The sequence below is a fragment of the Cervus elaphus genome, chromosome 23 (genome assembly GCF_910594005.1).
Source record: "Cervus elaphus chromosome 23, mCerEla1.1, whole genome shotgun sequence".
Classification (NCBI taxonomy): domain Eukaryota; kingdom Metazoa; phylum Chordata; class Mammalia; order Artiodactyla; family Cervidae; genus Cervus; species Cervus elaphus.
This window is the reverse complement of record NC_057837.1, coordinates 53,682,734-53,701,163: the sequence shown is the minus strand read 5'-3', so window position 1 is coordinate 53,701,163 and position 18,430 is coordinate 53,682,734. Positions and strand designations below refer to the sequence as shown.

Below are 18,430 nucleotides of genomic sequence, written 5' to 3'. Positions count from 1 at the left end.
TGGACTGAAGCCACTGTCCACAGTTGATGGTATTCCTGTCTTATTATCTCCAAACAGGCTGACTTATAAACATATTTGGCATGTGAGAATTCTACCACTGAACCACCCATGCACCTTATTTTATAAACATATTTGTAATAGTGTACTTTTAACATATGCATTTTGCTCATTTTACTTTCAGGAGCTCTTAAAAGAATTTTCAATGTTATTAAGTAACTTTGTACACATTTTATAACTATATTGTTCCATTTGATTGTCTTTTAGGTTTCCATTTTTACTATTATAAGAGCAGCTTAAAAAAAAAAAAACAGCTTAGTGATATACCTTTTTCTGTATTTGGGAATATTTTCTTAGACTATTCCTAAAGAGGAATTAGTAGGTCAAGGGAAAACTCACTAAGGTCTGCTTCATTCATTTGTGCAGTGCCGAACTCAGCTTCACTCTGAAATTGGGACCGGGTCCATTTGATTCTCTCATTCCTTCTGTGATTGTGCCTGGAATCTTTCATCCTCTTGAATCAAAGGACATAGATATGAATCTGGCCCTTCTGCTTCTCGGTTTTCATAGGCCTTTTCTTTTTGCCTGTTTGATGTTGCACAATTTAACGACTGCCAGGCGACTTCCTGAGCTCTCTGCCACTTACAGGCCCCAAGCCTGGGACAGACTGAGCAGTTTAGAGCCAGCATGATGGCAGAGATGTAAGAGGACAGAGGTAGAGGGGGCTGGAGCTTGTTGGCAAAGAGTCTGGATTGTACTCAATGTGTCATCAGAGGAGCCTGGTGGACTACAATTCATGGGGTCACAAGAGTCGGACATGACTGAGCAACTAACACACAATGTGTCACAGGGAGCCTTGGATATCATAAAATTTCTGTGTTAAGAATATGACTCCGCTGAGTGGAAAATGGCCAATAGGCAAATGTGGGGGTGAGGAGGCAGAGGAGTACTGACCAGTCTGTTGAATGGCTTCTAGGATGAAAACTGGCACATATAGCAGTGTACCAGGTACAAAGCAGGCACTCAGTAAATGGTAGAACTGTTTCTGACATAGGAGCGATAGGGAAGGGTAGAGAGCAGGTCTCCCCTTCCTCAAGGGGTCAGTGAGATGAGCAGGGGTCGTATCTTGGGTGGCAGGGGAGTGAGTGGAAGTTGGTTCAACTGCCCTTTTGAGTCATTGTTTGCGGGTGGTTCTGGGAGGGGCTGGACAATGGCGGTGGCACTTCGGTGATTGGGCAGGCAAGCAGGAAGTCGCATCTCTGCGCTGCAGGGATGAGCAAACGTCAGTCCCTAACAGTGGCTCAGGGACCGTCGGCCTCCGGGTCATCTCCCACCAGCTCCCGCTCCAGTTCTTTGACGAGATCAGTTACGATTTCTCAGTCTTACGTAAAGTACGGGGCAAACTCAACTGCAAGACAAGTCCCCCCACCTCCCGCCTTTGGCGAATCTGGCCTCAGCACCTGCGGGCGCACGGGAGAGCACCTGACGCTCCGGCGAGCAGGCCCCGCCCCCGCCCCTTGGCCCGGCCCCTCGGCCCCGCCCTTGCGGGGCGGTGGAAGCTTCCGACTCAGCTGTGCGAGCTCCGCCCACAGGTCCTGGGGCCCCGCCCATGGGCTGTCCGGGGTTCGCTCGGGAGCCTTGGTCCACTCCTGTCACTCGGGGCTCCGCCCCATGGGGCGGAGCCTCCGCCCAGCACTCCGGGCGCACGCGCCGCCTGACCAGCCCGCGGCTCCGATCCGCTGGCGACCACGTCCTCCCGGGAGCGCGCGCGCCGGTGCGGGTGCGTGCGTGAGCGTGCGCGCCCCCGCCGCTTCTGCCGGTGCTGCTCCCGCGCCCTCTGCCGCTACCCCCGCCGCAGCTGCCGCCGCCGCCGGTCCCGAAGCGCAGCCCCGGCTGAAGAGCGCGTCGGCCGGCTGCCCAGGAGCGCCGCGCAGGGAAGAGCGGAGCCGCGGAGTCGGCGGGCGGGCGGGCGCGCGGACAGGTGAGCTCGCGGCGGGCCGGCGGCCTCGCGTCAGGCCGGGCGGCCCGGCAGGCGGGCGGGGGTCGGGGTGACGGGGGCGGGTTAAGTGAGCGGGGGCGGGGCGCGAGGTGAGGGTGACGCGGGGCTGGGTGAGGGGGTGCGGGGTGGCGCTGCGCAGGGCGTCGGGGCCGCGCGCCCGCAGCCGGAAATGGCGGCGACCCCCTCTCCCTTTTCCTAGCCCTCAGGGCGGGCTGGGGTCGGCGGTGCGGCCGCAGAAGCGGCGGGAAGGCCTAGGCCGTGCGCCGCGGTCGTGCCGCCGGGCCCGCACTGGGGGCGTCCAAAGACCTGACCTGCGGCCGCCTGGCGTCCCCGGGGCAGCTCGCGCTCCGGGACTGGGGTCTGTGCAGGGCGCCCACGCCTCGGGGAGGGTCTTTCCTGTCCTGCGGGCGAGAGGGGGAACGCCACCGGTTCTGGAGCCACGTAACCTGTGTCTGGGTCATTATGTTTATAGCTCACGGAATTGAGCTTTGTTCCTTGACGCGGTGTAAATTAATCTTCTAGGTGAAAATCATCCAGTTTGTAAGAAAAAAAACGTTTTTTCTACCTCGCCAGGGCATCATTTGAAGCAGTGCCTGTGTTGCAGTCATAGAAGAGAGGGTCAGGATCTCATCCCTGCGGGTTCGAACTTGTTTGCGTTGAGGGGCTGGATTAAGGACTCGCCTTTTCTTGTGCCTGAGAGATGAGTTCTCAATATTTGCTCGGTTGTGCTATGCAGGGAAAGGAAGCGAAAGTTTCCGTTTTATTTTGGTTTCCAGGTTTAGGCTTGGTAGGGGTCATAACTTGAGAGGTGGCTCTGCTGGATACCTTTGTCCTTGCTAGTTGTCTGTTTAAAAACTATCTGCTAACCTAACAGTTATTCTGCCCCATCTGTAATCTGGTTGCCTCAAGGCGGAACTTCAGCCAAAGCTCCTGAGATTTTATGTTCATTTATTTGCTTCTGTCTTGTTAAACGTGGTGGTGAATTTCAGGATCAAGGCACCTGCCAAACTTTGAGGGATGAAATTATGAGGCAGGACTCACAGGCTTTGAGAAACTTACTGCCTGAGAGCTGTGCAGTTCTTCTTCCACCTCTGTGAAGGTTGCAGAACTTGGGTCGCCTCTGAGCCTGAGAGCTGTGCAGTTCTTCCACCTGTGTCAAGGTTGCAGAACTTGGGTCGCCTCTGATGGCACCTCTGATGGCATGTGGCCAAGCCAGGGGCTGGGTGGCAGTTGTTTCCAGCAGCACGGGGCTGTGAGGGGCACACATGCTGCTGGAGCCCCTTGCCTGGACCTCTTAAACGTGGTGAAGGCAGAGCATCCAGGGGTTATCTGATGAGCAGACACTTGGGAGGCGCATGGAGGAGACTCGGCTTTGCTGAGAGGGCCCCAACTGTGGAACCATTGTGGCCTGGGATGGAGACCCTTGTGGGCAGAGATGCCTGTCAGTCCACTCCCAGCCTCTGTAACCAGTCTCCTCCCTCTGGCCCCTGTCTCATTCTGATCCCTTCCAAAGTGGCCTCTCAGCCTGTCTCTTGGCAGACTTCCTTGCTCCTTCCTGGCTCTACCTAGATCACTGGCGTCCTTACCTTTAGCCTCAGGGCAGGTAGCCCTTCCCTGACTGCCTGCCTGCTGTTTCAACTCAGTTCAGTTCAGTTGCTCAGTCACGTCCGACTCTTTGCAGCCCCATGAACTGCAGCACACCAGGCCTCCCTGTACATCACCAACTCCCGGAGCTTGCTCAAACTCATGTCCATCAAGTTGGTGATGCCATCCAACCATCATTCTCTGTCATCCTGTTCTCCTCCTGCCTTCAGTCTTTCTCAGCATCAGGGTCTTTTCCACTGAGTCAGTTCTTGGCATCAGGTGGCCAAAGTAGTGGAGCTTCAGCATTAGTCCTTCCAATGAATATTCAGGACTGATTTCCTTTAGGATTGACTGGTTTGATCTCCTTGCAGTCCAAGGGACTCTGAAACGTCTTCTCCAACACCACAGTTCAAAAGCAACTCACCACCTCCTGTTCCCTGTTTCCCTTCCTTGCTTAGGTTTCCCACCACACTTCATTTTTCTAATGTCCTACTTAATATATTTATTATAACTGAATCTTTTACTGTGAGGTAAAGTCCACAGGGAGCCTGTTTGTGCAGAGAACAGGGACTGGCACGTGCTGCATGCCCGGGAAATACTGACAGAGAAAGGGGAGGTGATGAGCTTAGCAGCAGCACAGCAGCCCGTGTCTATGGGAAGTCACTGTGGTGAGTGCCGAGTCCTTGAGCTGCTGGCTTCTGAGGGAGGTCTGGCAAGTTACTTCCCCTTTGGGAAAGCACAACCAGTTAGAGGTGGGTCAGAAAGGTCTTTGGACCTCCTTGTAAACCTTTGTGCAACTTTTAGTCTATAGTTAGTCCAAAATAAAAGGTTTTTGTCAGCTTTTGTCTTCAGTTAACTTCCCTAAAAGTAAATCCCACACATTAGCCTCAGATACTCATGACATGTGTTGATAAAATGAGTGAGGTGGAGTAACCCGTTAAAACCACATGAAAATGAGCTGTTCCTCAGGCCTGCTCTGAATCCTTCTACGTGACGGAAGAACTCAAGTCATTTCCAGAACCTTCACTCAGTGAGTTTATGTTCTTGGTTTTCATTCACTGTGTTACCGTGGTGCCGGGACTGAACAGATACCATGCATCTCTTGGCTCTTTGTGTTCTTGAGCCCCCTTGCTCTCAGACGGTTGGTGCTCTGTGCTCCAGGCTGAGCTACCCTAAAGACTAGTGCTTAAAAAAAAAAAAAAAAAGGACTAGTGCTTTGCTCCATCTCAGTCCTGGACTTGGAGTCAGGCCTGTGTGTTGGTTCCTGTGCTGACTTCCCTGCCACCACCAGGCAGAATTGCTGGCACGCTGCTGATGGCGCATCTCAGAGCCTAGGCATGACGTGCTTGCCTTGGTCATGGGCTGTAGTCGAAGCTCAGTGGATATCAAATGAATGACTAAAGTGCTGTGCAGCAGCTGTGCAGAGGGTAAGGGAACAAGGTGGAGTTTTATCCAAGGTGAGAGTTTGCTTCTAAGGTTCAGGGAATAACATGAGCGTGATTTGTACAAAAAATTTATTGGGGTGTAATTGGTTCTACAAATGATTTTTTTTTTTTGGCTATACCACAGGGTACATGGGATCTTAGTTACCCGACCAGGGACCGAACCCACATTCCCTACAGTAGAATCTCAACCCCTAGACCCCTAGGGAAGTCTGCAAATAAACACAGATATAATCACCCTTGAAAAAAATTCCCTAACTCCTTTTAAAAGTACTTTGTACAAGGTTTGGAGTGTATAGTGCTGTAGGTGAACCATTTCTCAGCCAATGAGGTCAGCCAGTTTTCCAGGAAGGAGACAAATTCCTGTGTCTTCAGGGGACAGGTGTAGCACGTGACAGCCAGCTCTTGCACACGCAGTGTGGAAGAGACTCTGAGCTCTTGATGGCGCCCTTGTGGGTCTCCCGGTGCTCCCCACACAGCAGTTAAGACTGCAGTGCTTCCCAGTGGAGCTCCTTTTTATGTTCTTGTTGGCTGGGCAGAGCAGAGCATTATCGAACTGCAGACTGCCTCCTGCTCCGTCACAGTCCTTCCCTGTCTGTGTTGGCAGAGCCTGTGCTTGAATTTCCTTCCTGAAAGAGGACGAGACTCAAGCTCAAGTGCTTGACCACTGAGATGAGGGTCATGAACCTGCCCTTACTGCCTGTTGGGGAGTACAGGAGATATAAGTAGGAAGCTGTGTCCTCAGCTGCTTCCTAAATACAAGTGACAAAGATGCTAAAAAATGAGACTATTCATATTTTATGAAGATGCTTCCCCTTATTTAAGAGAGGGAATGAGGGAACTTGGCTGTCCATGGTTAAGACTCCACGCTTCCAGTGCAGAGGGCATGGGTTCCATCCCTGGTTGGAGAACTAAGATCCTGTATGTCAAGAGGGGTGGCCAAAAAAGAAAAGAAGGAACTGTTAGGCCTAATGTCCTGATGGCAGGGCCACGCTCAGATAGTGACATCGCCCGAAGAGGATTAATAGCGGTCTGTTACTGGTCAGTCGAAATTCAACCCAGAAGATTTAAGGATTAGATTACCAAAACAGCCTTTAGTTTCGATTTTGTCTTTTGTCACCTTTGCATCAGTTTTGTTTGAGGATGTTGTATCAGTGAAATGGTACGTTCTGCCTTAGTTCTTGGCACTGGCAGACATTTAATAGATTTTGTCTTTAGCAGGTAAGAATTGTTTCCAATTCCAAGAGTTTTGCAGACATATTGGTAATTCATATTGGTGAGATCATGCATTCAGTGGCTGTCATGAAAATGCCCTCATGTTTCCTTTTCAGAGGTTGTCTGTGTACTTCAAAGGTCCACTTTACTCATGAATCTTTCACCTTTGTAGGTGTGTCCATGTGACTGGTTTTTAAAACTTGGTTCTGTGACAGAAACCGTAGTCTTTTATTCGTGACACATTAAACCCAAGTAATATTTTAAATTGTGTGATACCTTATGAGTGATCAGTGAATATTCCTTGACTGTATGAGTATAAATGAGCCTTATTCATTATGAGTTACTTACATTTTTTTTTTTTTTTTCCTGAGGGGGAGAAGGAAAAGAGTTTCTAGTTAAAGTCCCAGAATGAGATATTCTGAATTGTTACTACATCACCCAGTGTTGTCATTCAGTTGCTAAGTGGTATCTAACTCTGTTGCGACCCCATGGACTGTAGCCCACCAGGCTCCTCGGTCCATGGAATTTCCCAGGCAAGAATACTGGAGTGGGTTGCCATGTCCTTCTCCAGAGTTACTTATGATTTTATTGTCCTTTTAATTTTTCTACATTGAACACAGAGCACTGGAAAACATGGTGGTTTACAAAGTGGGATGTACAGTCTCAGTTGCTGTGTTCTAAGGAATTCTATGCCAATTGGTTATAAAGTTGCAGTCCTGAGAGTCAGAGGATTGGAATGCTGACTTGCTACCCCTATGGGCTCTGCCCCGCCCTGGCTATCTCTGGGATGACCAGCCTCTTTCTTAGAGAGCTCTCCCTAGGGCCCTGTGCCTCTGTTCTCTGGGCCGGTGGAGTGGAAATGTGCTAGACTGAACTCACCTGTCTTGTCCTGGCCTGTGGTGCCTCAGAGGTAATGAATTGGGGGCTGGGGGCCAAGACCTTGAGCCCCTGTCACAGCCTCAACTCAGCCAGACTGGGCTCTGCACAGGGAGTGTGTGCCACCCGCCTGGCTTTTAGTTTCCCTTCTATTATTGGAAGGGATTAGCAGCATAGCAAATGTTTGATTTTTAGCTAGGCGGTCCCATTGAATTTTCCTTTATTAAGTAGTGACTTTCATCATGAGAGGGTATCTCTAAGATAAATAATGAAAAATTCTGTGTCAGGGAATACAAACTTTATTGTTTTTGCCACATATTACCAGATTTGTATACCCTCTGGCAGGTACAAAGGATTTTAACACTTTTAATATTTTACATTTTGCTGCTCACTTAGGTACTGCTGTAGGGTTTGATAGTAAAATGTGAGGATCTTTTTTGACCAGTTGTAATAAATTTTGCTATGTCCTTTAAGTTAAGATTTTTAAATAAAAAAGACTGATAGTTTTGTGATAGACTTTTTCTGATGCATGAAACCTGGCCACATCTGTTTTCTTGTTTTGTTTTGTTTTTAATTAACTGAAAAAAGAAATTGTATTCCAGGTAACAATTTTTACTGTGCTGTGTTTTTTTCAAATTATTTATTTATTTTGGGCTCTGCTGGATCTTTGTTGCTGCACAGGCTTTTCTCTAGTTGTGGTGAGCGAGGGATACTCTAGTTGCAGTGCAGGGGCTTCTCATTGCAGTGGCTTCTCTTGTTGCAGAACATGGGCTCTAGGAGCACAGGATTTGGTAGCTGTGGCACATGGGCTTAGTTACTCTGAGGCCTGTGGGATCTTCCTGGACCAGGGATCGAACCTGTGTCTCCTGCATTGGCAGGCAGAGTCTTTACCACCAAGCCACCAGGGAAGCCATTTACTGGACTGTATTTACTTTTGAATCATGAGGCTCATCACATGTAAAGTTAAAATTTTTAGTGCAGTTTAATGACTGAGTTTCATTTTAAGATGAAACTAGAATGTCTGTACTTTAAAGATTATCTTTGGAGTATTTTTTAACTGTCTAGTTGTAGTTGTCTTCAGTTTGAAGCAGTTTGTTCTCCTCTACAGTTCATGTGGAGGAGGCTTACCTCCTCCACCCCGCACTCCCCAGTTGCAAGCCCTCTGAAGCGATCCGCTTGAGAGGCTGCCAGGCTCCTTACTGTGCATCTGCCTTAATCCCCGGGACAGCTTGCATGGGTAGCTGTTATCCAATTGTATAGATAAGGAGACACATTGCCGTGCTTGGTGTTGGGGGTTAAGTACACTCAGTGTTGTCACACACCTTACCATGACAGCATGGGATTTCCTTCTTAAAATGCTGTTTCTGTTGGTGCCATTTTCTCTTGCATCTTCCTGCCTGGTTGGGTGATTCTAGCTGACTGTTAGCAGCAGCATCCTACTCCCTGGTGTGTAGTACTAGTGTGACGCCCACACTTGTTTCATCTGCCCCTGCCCTTTCTTTTATAAAAATTGATCCATGACAAGGATAACTGAGGGGGCTGTCCTGGCAGCCGAGTAGGCCAGCTGTCCAGCCATCTCATGCTCACTCAGGCTGGCGGATTGCAGTGCACATAGGTGTTAGGGGCACTCTTGGACCTACTGGCCTCTGGGGGTGCTGTGCAAACCTTCATAAGCATCTGTGATCTACCTTTTTCCTTCTTTTTTTCCCAAGGCTGGACTGTGCAGCCTGTGGGATCTTAGTTCCCTGACCAGGGGTCAAAGCCATGCCCCCTGCATTGGGAGCAGAGTCTTAACCACTTGACCACCAGTGAAGTTCTTATGATCTTCCTTTTATTGTAGCATTCCTTAAACTGCTCACAGAACTGCAGTGTCATGAGGTAAACCTGTCATTTCATCAGACCCCCATGCTGCCCTCTGGAGTGGGCAGCGGTCTTTGTCCTGTCCCTACCCCAGAATGACCATCCAGCTGATGAACAGTGTACCTCTTTGTGGTGATCACAGGGGCAGAATGGGTTTCAGTGAGCAGTAGCTCGATACAGCCTTACCTGGTCACAGGCTAGCCCCCTAAAGTCTTGAAGGCAGGTCTTTTCCTGTATTTTTAAAAGGCAGATGACAAGAAGGCAAATTAGTGAACTTTGGTTGTTGTTTTTTTTTTTAATTTTGGTTTTTATATCAAAAATATATGTAACAGCAACAAAAAAATGGATGCAACAATAGTGTTCAAGCTGAGAGTTTAAGTATAACCTACATAACTTTAATTCACCATTATGAACTTTGTCTGTTTGTGTAGTCTTCTCATCTGTAAATTGGAGGCCAAAGTAGTAATTGCTCATGTTTATCATGTACCGAGCACTGTTTTCCTCAGTTTGCAGGAGCTTGCTTATAGATACTCCATGCCAGGCCATCTCCAGCCCCACTGGATGAAAAGGAGGTGGAGGTGTTGAGTAACTGCTTGGGTCTCTGAGCCCATAAGTGGCAGAACTGGGCTCCAGCCCAGGCAAGTGACCTGAGAGCTGCCCTTCCACCCCTCCTAGACTAGGAACCTGCCCCACAGACCTCTTGGTCTAGAGCATGTGTGCCCCAAATGCCTGTACATGGTGAGCACGTCTAGACTGTAACTGCTGTGTTGGTGAAATTTCCATGATAGTCACGAGGCCTGTCACCAGTATAACTGCACCGGCACGTGCATGTGTCTTGACGCTCACCTCTGACATCAGACGTATCTTTAGAGATGGCTTGTCACCAGGTGGTCAGTGTAGCTCATGCTTGGTTTCGTGCTGGATTTGACAGAATGGTTGGTTTTGGTTCTGGCTTCAGGGAGCTGGCCCACTGCTTCATCAGAGACAGTCAGCCCTCAGTGGGAACCCTGGGCTGGCCCGCCCCAGGGGGCGGCCCTGACTGGTGAGACGCAGAAGGCATCATGGCTGCATCTGCCACGTTTTATGGACTTTCACCCACTGTGTGCGTCTTAAGCTTCCGTTCATTCTGTAGTTAGAGCGTCCAGTCCACTCGCTAGGGGTGGCGCTGCCCCCAGGGTGATGGATCGTTGGGTTGTCAGTGTCATATCCTGCACTGCTCAGAGCCCCCAGGCTCTCTTGAAGCCTTAAGTAGGTCTCTTAGCCTGCGCACTTCTGAGTGACTGTGATTTCGGTCACAAGCATTTTCATGTGATGTTCACAGTTGAGGATTTGAGTGTTGTGTTGATCTTTCCTGGTAGTCATTCATGAAAGTGGACTTGTACCTGAGCCTGTCGCATCTGCCTTTTCTGTCATAGAACACATCCCTCCTGTTCTTGAGTCTGTTCGCTGAAAGCCAGGGGCAGTGGATGGCTCCCTGGGTGAAAGGGGCCTGTGACTTCAGTCCTCTGAGATTGTCGGCGTTCTGAGTGTAGAACACCAGAACCCAGAAAGCTCTGCCGCCCATTACTTTTATAAGAAACACTTTTGCCTTCCACTGTCTAGTTTCACATTCAGCTTTGGGATTACGTTAAAGTTTTCTGGAAATGTTTGGTCATAGCATGGTCCACCTAGAATCTCTTGCTGCAGCCTTGCGCATAGGTGAGCACCTGTTAGCTCCAGTGCTGAGTTGGTGGGTATGTCACTGTGTCTGTCGGTCATGTTCTGGCTGTGAGGGTTCTAGCTTGCTTTAGGCCCCTTTACACTGAAGCAGTGTCGCCCTGCTGTTTGCGCCCCAGGGATGCTGACCAGGAGGGCCAGGGCAGGAGTGAGGCACTGCCATCCACATTGGGCCATCGGCAGCCTCCTCTCGGAGTCATAGTCTTTTGAGAATGTTCAATTCGACTCTCCTTGTATTCAAACATGTAAGTTAACTGTGATCAACCTCTGACCTTTTCCTTTTGACTGAAAGCATTAGGTTATGAAAGAAAATCCTTATTTGGTTTCTGGACATAAGTCACAACTGATAAAATTAATTCCACAGATGTGCTGACCGCTCTGCCAGGACTGAGGCAGCATTCGGTTTATTCCTCAGAAAGGCTTTGAGTGTGGCCCTGCTGGGGCCTTTCAGTTTCCCCCCGGGGTGTTGCTGAGCCCGTGCCTGTCAGCCTGTCGCTCCCTCTGTGGGCAGAGTGCCCACTCTCTTCAGTACAGGAGCACACGCTCTCAGTGAGCAGGCGTGGCTTAGCTGCTGCTCTCTGATGGGTTGGTCCTCCCTTGGACGCTGATGATGACGGTGAGTCCTTCTTAAAGAGGAACCTCTTTTACTCACTTAATTGTCTCTTTATTTTTTTATTTTTTGTCTTTTTTTTGTTGTTGTTGTCTCTTTATTTTAAGGCTTGGCATCACTGTCGCTTTTTATTATCCTTAGAATGAAGGAAGAAACGTGTCATCTTTAGGAGTTCCTCTGTTTTCTTAGAGGAAAAAATTCTGTACATTTGTAGAAATTCTGTACATTTGACATTCATTTTAAGTTAGGAGCAAAGGTAGCAGATGACCATGATACTCGGCAGCAACCCTTCCACATCTCCCATGTTTGCTGATTCTGCTTATAATTGCTTTGATGCACCTGTGGTCATCGGTGGCCATTTCCTCTTGCTCTGCAGTGTACTAACGTTTTCCTGCTGGAATAGATGATGAGCTCAGGGTTAAACATGCAGACCATGGGTGTTCCCGTGTATCTGTCCCTGCTCTGGGGAAAGCTGGCCCTCGCCTGCCTGAGGAGGTGCCCCGGGTCCTTTTTTCCAGGTCCATCATGGATTGCAAAGGAAGATCCCTTCAGAGAAGAGAGGTCAGCGGTCTTTGGGACACCAGTTGTGTCTCAGCTTTAGTATTTTTGTTTTCAGTGAAGTTTTTCTTCTGAGGGTCAGGCCCCGAGTGTGGGGGCAAAGCAGCTGTCCCTGAAGTGCTGTCTGGTGGTCCCTGGCGTCCCCTGACAGACCCTTGCTCCTGCTGTCCTGACTCGAGCCGCAGCATCCTTGTCGTCCTGCCCAGTGTAGTGTGCTCCTGTCCCCGGTGGCAGACTTTGTCCTGCACGGTCATCTTACAACCTGAAGGGTATTGGCCTCTATTCCCTCCTCCTCCCTGTGACTTTTCTTTGTCCATTTACCTTTATGTTGTCAAGGCAGACATTTGCATCGTGTTTTGTAACCATAAAGTTGTTGGTTTGTAAGTTTACTGTTGAAAATCCATGTTATTCCCACTTGTGGAAACATTGTTTAAGCAGAGCCTGGTCCCTGCCCTGATGACTTTTCCTCTGAGAGCAGTGCCTCTCTCTCCCCAGATTCCTAGCAGCCATTCTTACACTGTTAGCCTGTTTCTTAGCTCCTCTGTGTTCAGATTGCCCATGATATGATGTGTTATTTTTGTGGCCTGGAACTTGCCTCTGGGCACTCCGTCCTCCTGCCCCTGGCAACACAATGGCTTTCCAGGCTGCTTGTCCAGCCACACTTCTGGGATGACCAGTGGTGGGTGGGGAGGCGGCAGTGCCCATGGCAGCCCTAGAAACTGCATCTCAGAGGAGCAGAGACAGTGAGTGGCCCGCTATGGCCTTGCACCACTGCCTCCCCCGGGGGATCATAGAGCACACCTGTCTGCACACCGGGAGGTGTTACTCTGGGGATTACCTGCTCAAGGCTTTTTTTTTTTTTTTTTTAATTTTTGGCTGTGCTGGGTCTTTGTTGCTGTGCAGGCTTTTCTCTGGTTATGGCTAGAGAAGGCTACTCTTGTGCGTGGGCTTCTTCCTGTAGTGGCTTTTCTTGTTGTGGAGCACGGGCTCTAGGGCTTCAGTAGTTGTGGCACACAGGCTTAGCTGCTCTGAGGTATGTGGGCTTTTCCTGGATCAGGGATCCAACCTGTGTCTCCTGCATTGATAGGTGGATTCTTTACCACTGAGCTACCAGGGAAGCCTGGCCCTGCTCTTTTTTAAAGACAATTGTTTTAGAGCCACCAGGAAAGGCATTCTCAAGGCTTTTAAATCTACCTTGTTTTCATAGTAGGTGTTTGTGTTAAAACATGATTGTTTTAATTATTATGTAATGGTATGTGTAGAAGTAACAAAGAATTTGTAGCTCTTGTAGAAATTTTTGAACCTCAGGTAATTTTGAAGGTTTTTGAATACAGTATACTTGGAATGAAACCTAATAGAGAGTGTCCCCACCCCCCGTCCCAAGACCTCTCAGAGAGAAATGCTGGTGCACCTGCTGGGCCCAGGGTGAGATGGGCCGTTCTTCAGGGCTTCTGGGACTGACTGGCATCACTTGGACGAGCGGAGCTGGTCTGTCTCGCCCAGGTTAACTCCAGATGGAGAGGTTACCTGTGAGCAAGGCGACAGAGCTTTAGAGTGCAGTGTAGGAGAAGTCACTGTTGGTTAGGGGATGGAAAAGGATTTATTTAACAAAAATGGGGGAAAATAGATTGATACATTTACAGAGATTTGATATATTCAGTTACATAAAAATTAAGAGGGAATTTCCTGGTGGTCCTCTGGTTAGGGCTCCGCACCTCCACTGCCTGGGGTGAGGATTCAGTCCTTGGTCGGGGAACCAAGATCCCACATGCCACGGCCAGAAAATAAAAAGTGAGAGATATGTTACAGGATAACGTGCAAACAGGTAACATTACTGAATGGTTCGTGTAGGAATGGGTAAGGTGAGCAGTCTTACAACTTTTACCACAATTGATAAATGTGTGAACTTGAATTCATGATAAATAAAAAGAGAGGGGTGGGAATTGGGAACCCTGAGGTGCCCACCACTGTGGGGTGTGGTCGGCCCTTCTCTCAGACCCTAAAGTCCCACTTGTAGGTACACACCCTGCAATAGTTCTTCCTTACCTGTTTTTGGTGAAGGACCAGATTATATTTTTTGTAATTTCCAATGTGTTACAGGCTGATATTTCTTGTGAACTACAACAAAAATGACTAGCTAGAGGAATAAGTTGCAAACCAAACAAGAAATCCAAGTCCAGATTTTTTTTTTAATTTTTAAAAATAAACACACAGTAAAATGGACCTTTTCTTGATGTACGGTTGTCTTGAGTTTTATTTTATTTTTATAGTTTATTTATTTATTTTTGGTTGTGCTGGGTCTTTGTTGCTGCACGGGCTTTCTCTAGCTGCAGTGATCAGGGGCTGTTCTGTAGTTGCAATGTGCAGGCTTCTAATTGCGGTGGCGTCTTTAGTTATGGTGCACAGGCCCAGTTGCTCCATGCCATGTGGGATCTTCCCAGATCAGGGACCAAACCCATGTCTGCAGCAGGTGGACTCTTAATCACTGAGCCATGAGGGAGTTTTGATCCATAGAGAGTTTTGTGACCATCACCCTACTCAGGGTGTGGACCATGCTCATCTGTAGCCTCCCCGGCGTCCACTGTTCTCTCTATAGACATAGCTTTGTCTTTTCGAGAATATCATGTTGGTGGCATCGCAGAGAGTACAGTGTCACCGAGAACGCTCTTTGTCGTATGGCAGGTGCTGCATTCCTTTCTGCTGCCCAGTGATGTCCATGGTGTTCATCTTCCAGTTTGTTACCCTTTCACAGGGATGTATGTGTTGTTCTGGGTTTAGTTACTATAAATATTCATGTACACGTTTTCTGTGTGAACATCAGTTCCCGTTTCTCTTAAACGCTTAGGAGTGGGATTGCTGGGTCATGTGAAAGCCTATTTTTACCTTTATAGGAAACTTGCAAAGTCTCTTCCAGAGCGGCTGCCCCATTTCCTGTGCTGCCAGTAGTGTTCGAGTCTAGCCTCTGTCACCCTCACCAGCCCTCGGTGTTGTTGGGTTATTTTTAATCTCTCTTGATAGGTGTGTGTGTGTAAGTGTGTGTGTGTGAAGTGACTAAGTCACTTCAGTCGTGTCTGACTCTTTGCAACCCTGTGGACTGTAGCTTTCCAGATTCTTCTGTTGGTGGGATTCTCCAGGCAAGATTACTGGAGTGGGTTGCCATGCCCTCCTTCAGGGGATCTTCCCGACCCAGGAATCCAGCCCGCGTCTCTTATGTCTGCTGCATTGACAGGTGGATTCTTTACTGCTAACACCACCTAGGAAGCCCTGATAGGTGTATGATGGTACCCCATTGTAGTTTTAATGCATTTCCCAAATGGATACAGAGGGTGTCTCCTCCTGTAGTTAACCTGCTGCTCTTCTGACAGTTGGGGAGTCTTGCTGTCGTGACCTGAGCCAGCAGGGCATCACCCTGTGCCTGGTGCTGCCCTAGGGAGACCTGCTGGCAGGAATTGTTCAGCAGGTTGAGAACCCAGTAATAGCAAGACCTGGGAATGGCCGGGCATCCTCCAGTAGAGGAATGGGTTGATAAGTTGTGGTTTGCCCCCAAATGGGATTTGTCCAGTACTGGGAATGCGTGAATTATAACTACATTTAACAAAAACAAGTCACAGAAGGCTGCATATACCGTATCAAGACCGTATTTTAAAACTCAAAGAATTAAAACTAAATAGTTTTTAGGGAGAAATTATGAGCTAAATTTCTTTAAGCAAGAGATTGTAATGAACGTTGCTTCAGGCTACAGTATATGGGGAGAATGCAGGACGTTTCAGTTACTGGTGATTTTCTAGGTTTTAAATTGAAAGGTGAGATGGTGGTGGTTTTTTTTTCACAATACATCATGGCTTCTATGTGGCATATCTTCCTTTCTGTGTATCATAAAACATCTAAAACAGAACCAAAATAGCCTTCCTTTTAAGATGTTTTCACATCTGTTCTTTCAAAGTATTGCTTTTTCCTCCAGTAGTAGGTTGAATTCAATAACGACACCTCATGAACAGTCAGCACTTGCTGAGATCACACGTGGGGATCAGGAGTGTATGCCCTTCTCCCCTGAAGATGTTTATGTTTTCCCAGAGCTTGGTTGTGGCTGTGAGGATGGGGCTTTTTGTCCATTCACTTGTTCTGTTCACTGCTACCTCCCCAGCTTTGAGAGCAGGTGCTTCATAAACATTTGTTGAACAAACGAACAACACAGACATATGCTCAAGACCCAGGACGGCTCCAGAGGACTCAGTAGGCTCTGCTGCACATTGTGCGGGTGCCAGGACAGGCTTCCGGGACCTGGGTGTCACTGCAGGGTTGGGAATCTAAGGAGAGGCTCCACGTAGGAGGGGGCAGGGCATTAGAAGACCCTGGGTGCTCAGGGTTAGCAGAACGTGTTGTTAGGCTATAAGGCCCGGTGGGTGCAGTGGCAGGAAGAGGCTGGTGTCAGGCTGGGCCTGTGTCCAGAAGGGCCTTATGGGACAGGCCGGGGGCTGGGCTCTGACACTGCAGCCCCTGAGCTGGTGGGGAGGACCTGAGCGGGATGTAACAGGAGCAGAGCCACGCTTCACACACCATCCTGGTGACAGCTTGGGAGGACTGGATGTAGCCTCCAGAAAGCCTTACCAGACCCTGCCACTTGGGGTTGATGAGCTTGGACTAACTAGAACGCTAACTTTTGAAAAGTGTGTGAAAATGGTGAGAAATTTGCATTTAATAGTTTTTATGCTTGGACAACATTTATTCCATTAAAACATCTGTTCAAATCATGTTCATAGCAGCTGTTTTTTTCTTAAAGGGCCAGACAGTATTTTCAGCTTTCTGGTGACAGTGTCTGCTGAGAGTAGCCACAGAATGGAATGACAGGCACTTGGATGTTTTTCTGTGTCTCCATGAAAGTTGTGAAAACAAGCACCTGCTCTGGCAGATTGGAGACCTTCATGTTTCATTCAGTTTTCTGGTACTGTCTAATTTATGTTGAGTCACCTTTCTTACTGCAGGTAAAAGTTGACCACAGCAAGAGGCACACATCTCAGCCGGATCTCAGTGAGTCTGGGTGTGTACACTTGTGAGATCACAACAGATTGTTTTTCCTGTTCTTAATTTTTGTATAAATGGAGTCATTTTGTATGTAGCTTGTTTGTGTAACACATTGTGTTTGAGATTTTATTGCTTGTGTCAGTATGTCCTCCTTTTTTACTGATGAGTAGTGTTCTGTATAGATTAGACCAGAAATGATCATTTCCCCTGTTGATGGGCATGTGTGTGGTTTACTTTTCTTAGAGCTGATGTTGTCCACTTCACACAAGACATCCCCTCTGCCCCACCCCACTGCTCCTCTGTGCAAAGGGCCACATAAACCCCACCAGCCAAGCCTGAGAATTCTGCTCCCAACAGTCCTGTGTGGTGGTGGTGGTGTTTTTTTTTTTTTTTTTTTTTAACAAAAAGGAAAAAATATCATCTATTCCCGAAATGGGAAGCCTGTGGCCTTTGTTCCTTCTAAAGATACTGGTTTCTCTCTGGTGGTGTTTGCCCTCTGTCCAAGTAGCTCTCACTGGTGTTTCTTGTATTTTAGGTTTTGTTACGGGTTTTGTCATGGGTTCTCTTAGTCTCTGTTGGAAAATGTTTTCATTTCAGCCTTTGCTTCTGAGTGATGTTTTTGCTGGAAACAGAATTCTGGCCTGACAGGTGTTTCATCTCTGCACCTTCACTTTGGGTGCCACTGCCTTCTGGTTCCTGTGACCTCCGGTGAGGAGAGTTGAGATCATGGCCCACTGCTCTGTAACATGTCCGTTTACTCTTGAGCTCTGGTTTTCAGCAATATAACTAGTGGGTCTTGGCATGTTCTCTCCATATTAATTTGTGCTCTGCAGCCAGGGGATCTTACAGTGGGCCTGTGTTGCCTGTTCCTCTCACACTGCTCCAGGGCATCTGAGCTCATCTGCCTCAGCCACCGCTCCCTGCCCAGCCCCCAGTGTGCATGTGAATACTTTTGAACCCTGTGATCCTGGAGAAGGGTAAATACCCTTTGCCCCTCGAGACAGATGTGTGTCCTGTGAGCAGAGTCCCTGTCATTGGCACCCAAGCAGAGCGCATTGGAATTGGTCTTTGTCAGTTGGGCATAGGGCTACACTGTTGCTGTGCCAGAGTCCATACCCACCAAGGTGATGGAAGGGACTTCTTCCTCTGGGCCAGTTTGTACTTCGTCTCAGGGGAGAAGCTTGTAAAGGAGGGGTCTCACTTCCCTGTCCTTTGGTAGACACTGCAGCTGGTGATTGGGGGCAGGTGTGTGGTGCTGAACTGTGGCTTTTTTTGACATGCCCATCCTCTGCCCATCCAAATGCCTGGTACCCTGAACATGCTGAGCGAGTGGCGTCTGGAGCTTGGGAGACCTGAGAACAGTCACATGCTCCCAGCTGGGGTGCTGTGCCCCCTGGGAGTCCTGGGACTGCATGGTGACAGTGGCATTGGATTTGTCTTGTTGGTTTAAATTTTCCCGCTTGCCGGCTGGTGGCTTTCCAGGCAAGTTGCCAGAGCTGACAGTGCGTAAACCATGATTGGAAGTAAGCAGGCAGGATGGCAGTGAGCACT

General features: G+C 48.6%; 1 protein-coding gene across 3 annotated transcripts in view; it reads left to right on the top strand.

Annotated features, from left to right (window-relative positions):
- Window positions 1-1,745: 1,745 nt before the first annotated feature.
- Window positions 1,746-18,430, top strand: part of DNAJC5 (DnaJ heat shock protein family (Hsp40) member C5) — a 28,875-nt gene continuing 12,190 nt past the window's right edge. The window contains exons 1-2 of one of the 3 annotated variants that reach the window (XM_043884848.1): window positions 1,757-1,978; window positions 16,840-16,895. The gene's annotated coding sequence lies outside the window, so the exon portion shown is untranslated. Of the gene's footprint in view, window positions 1,979-16,839; window positions 16,896-18,430 lie in introns of all 3 variants that reach the window. The other 2 variants (XR_006337206.1, XM_043884847.1) reach the window with 2 other exon arrangements.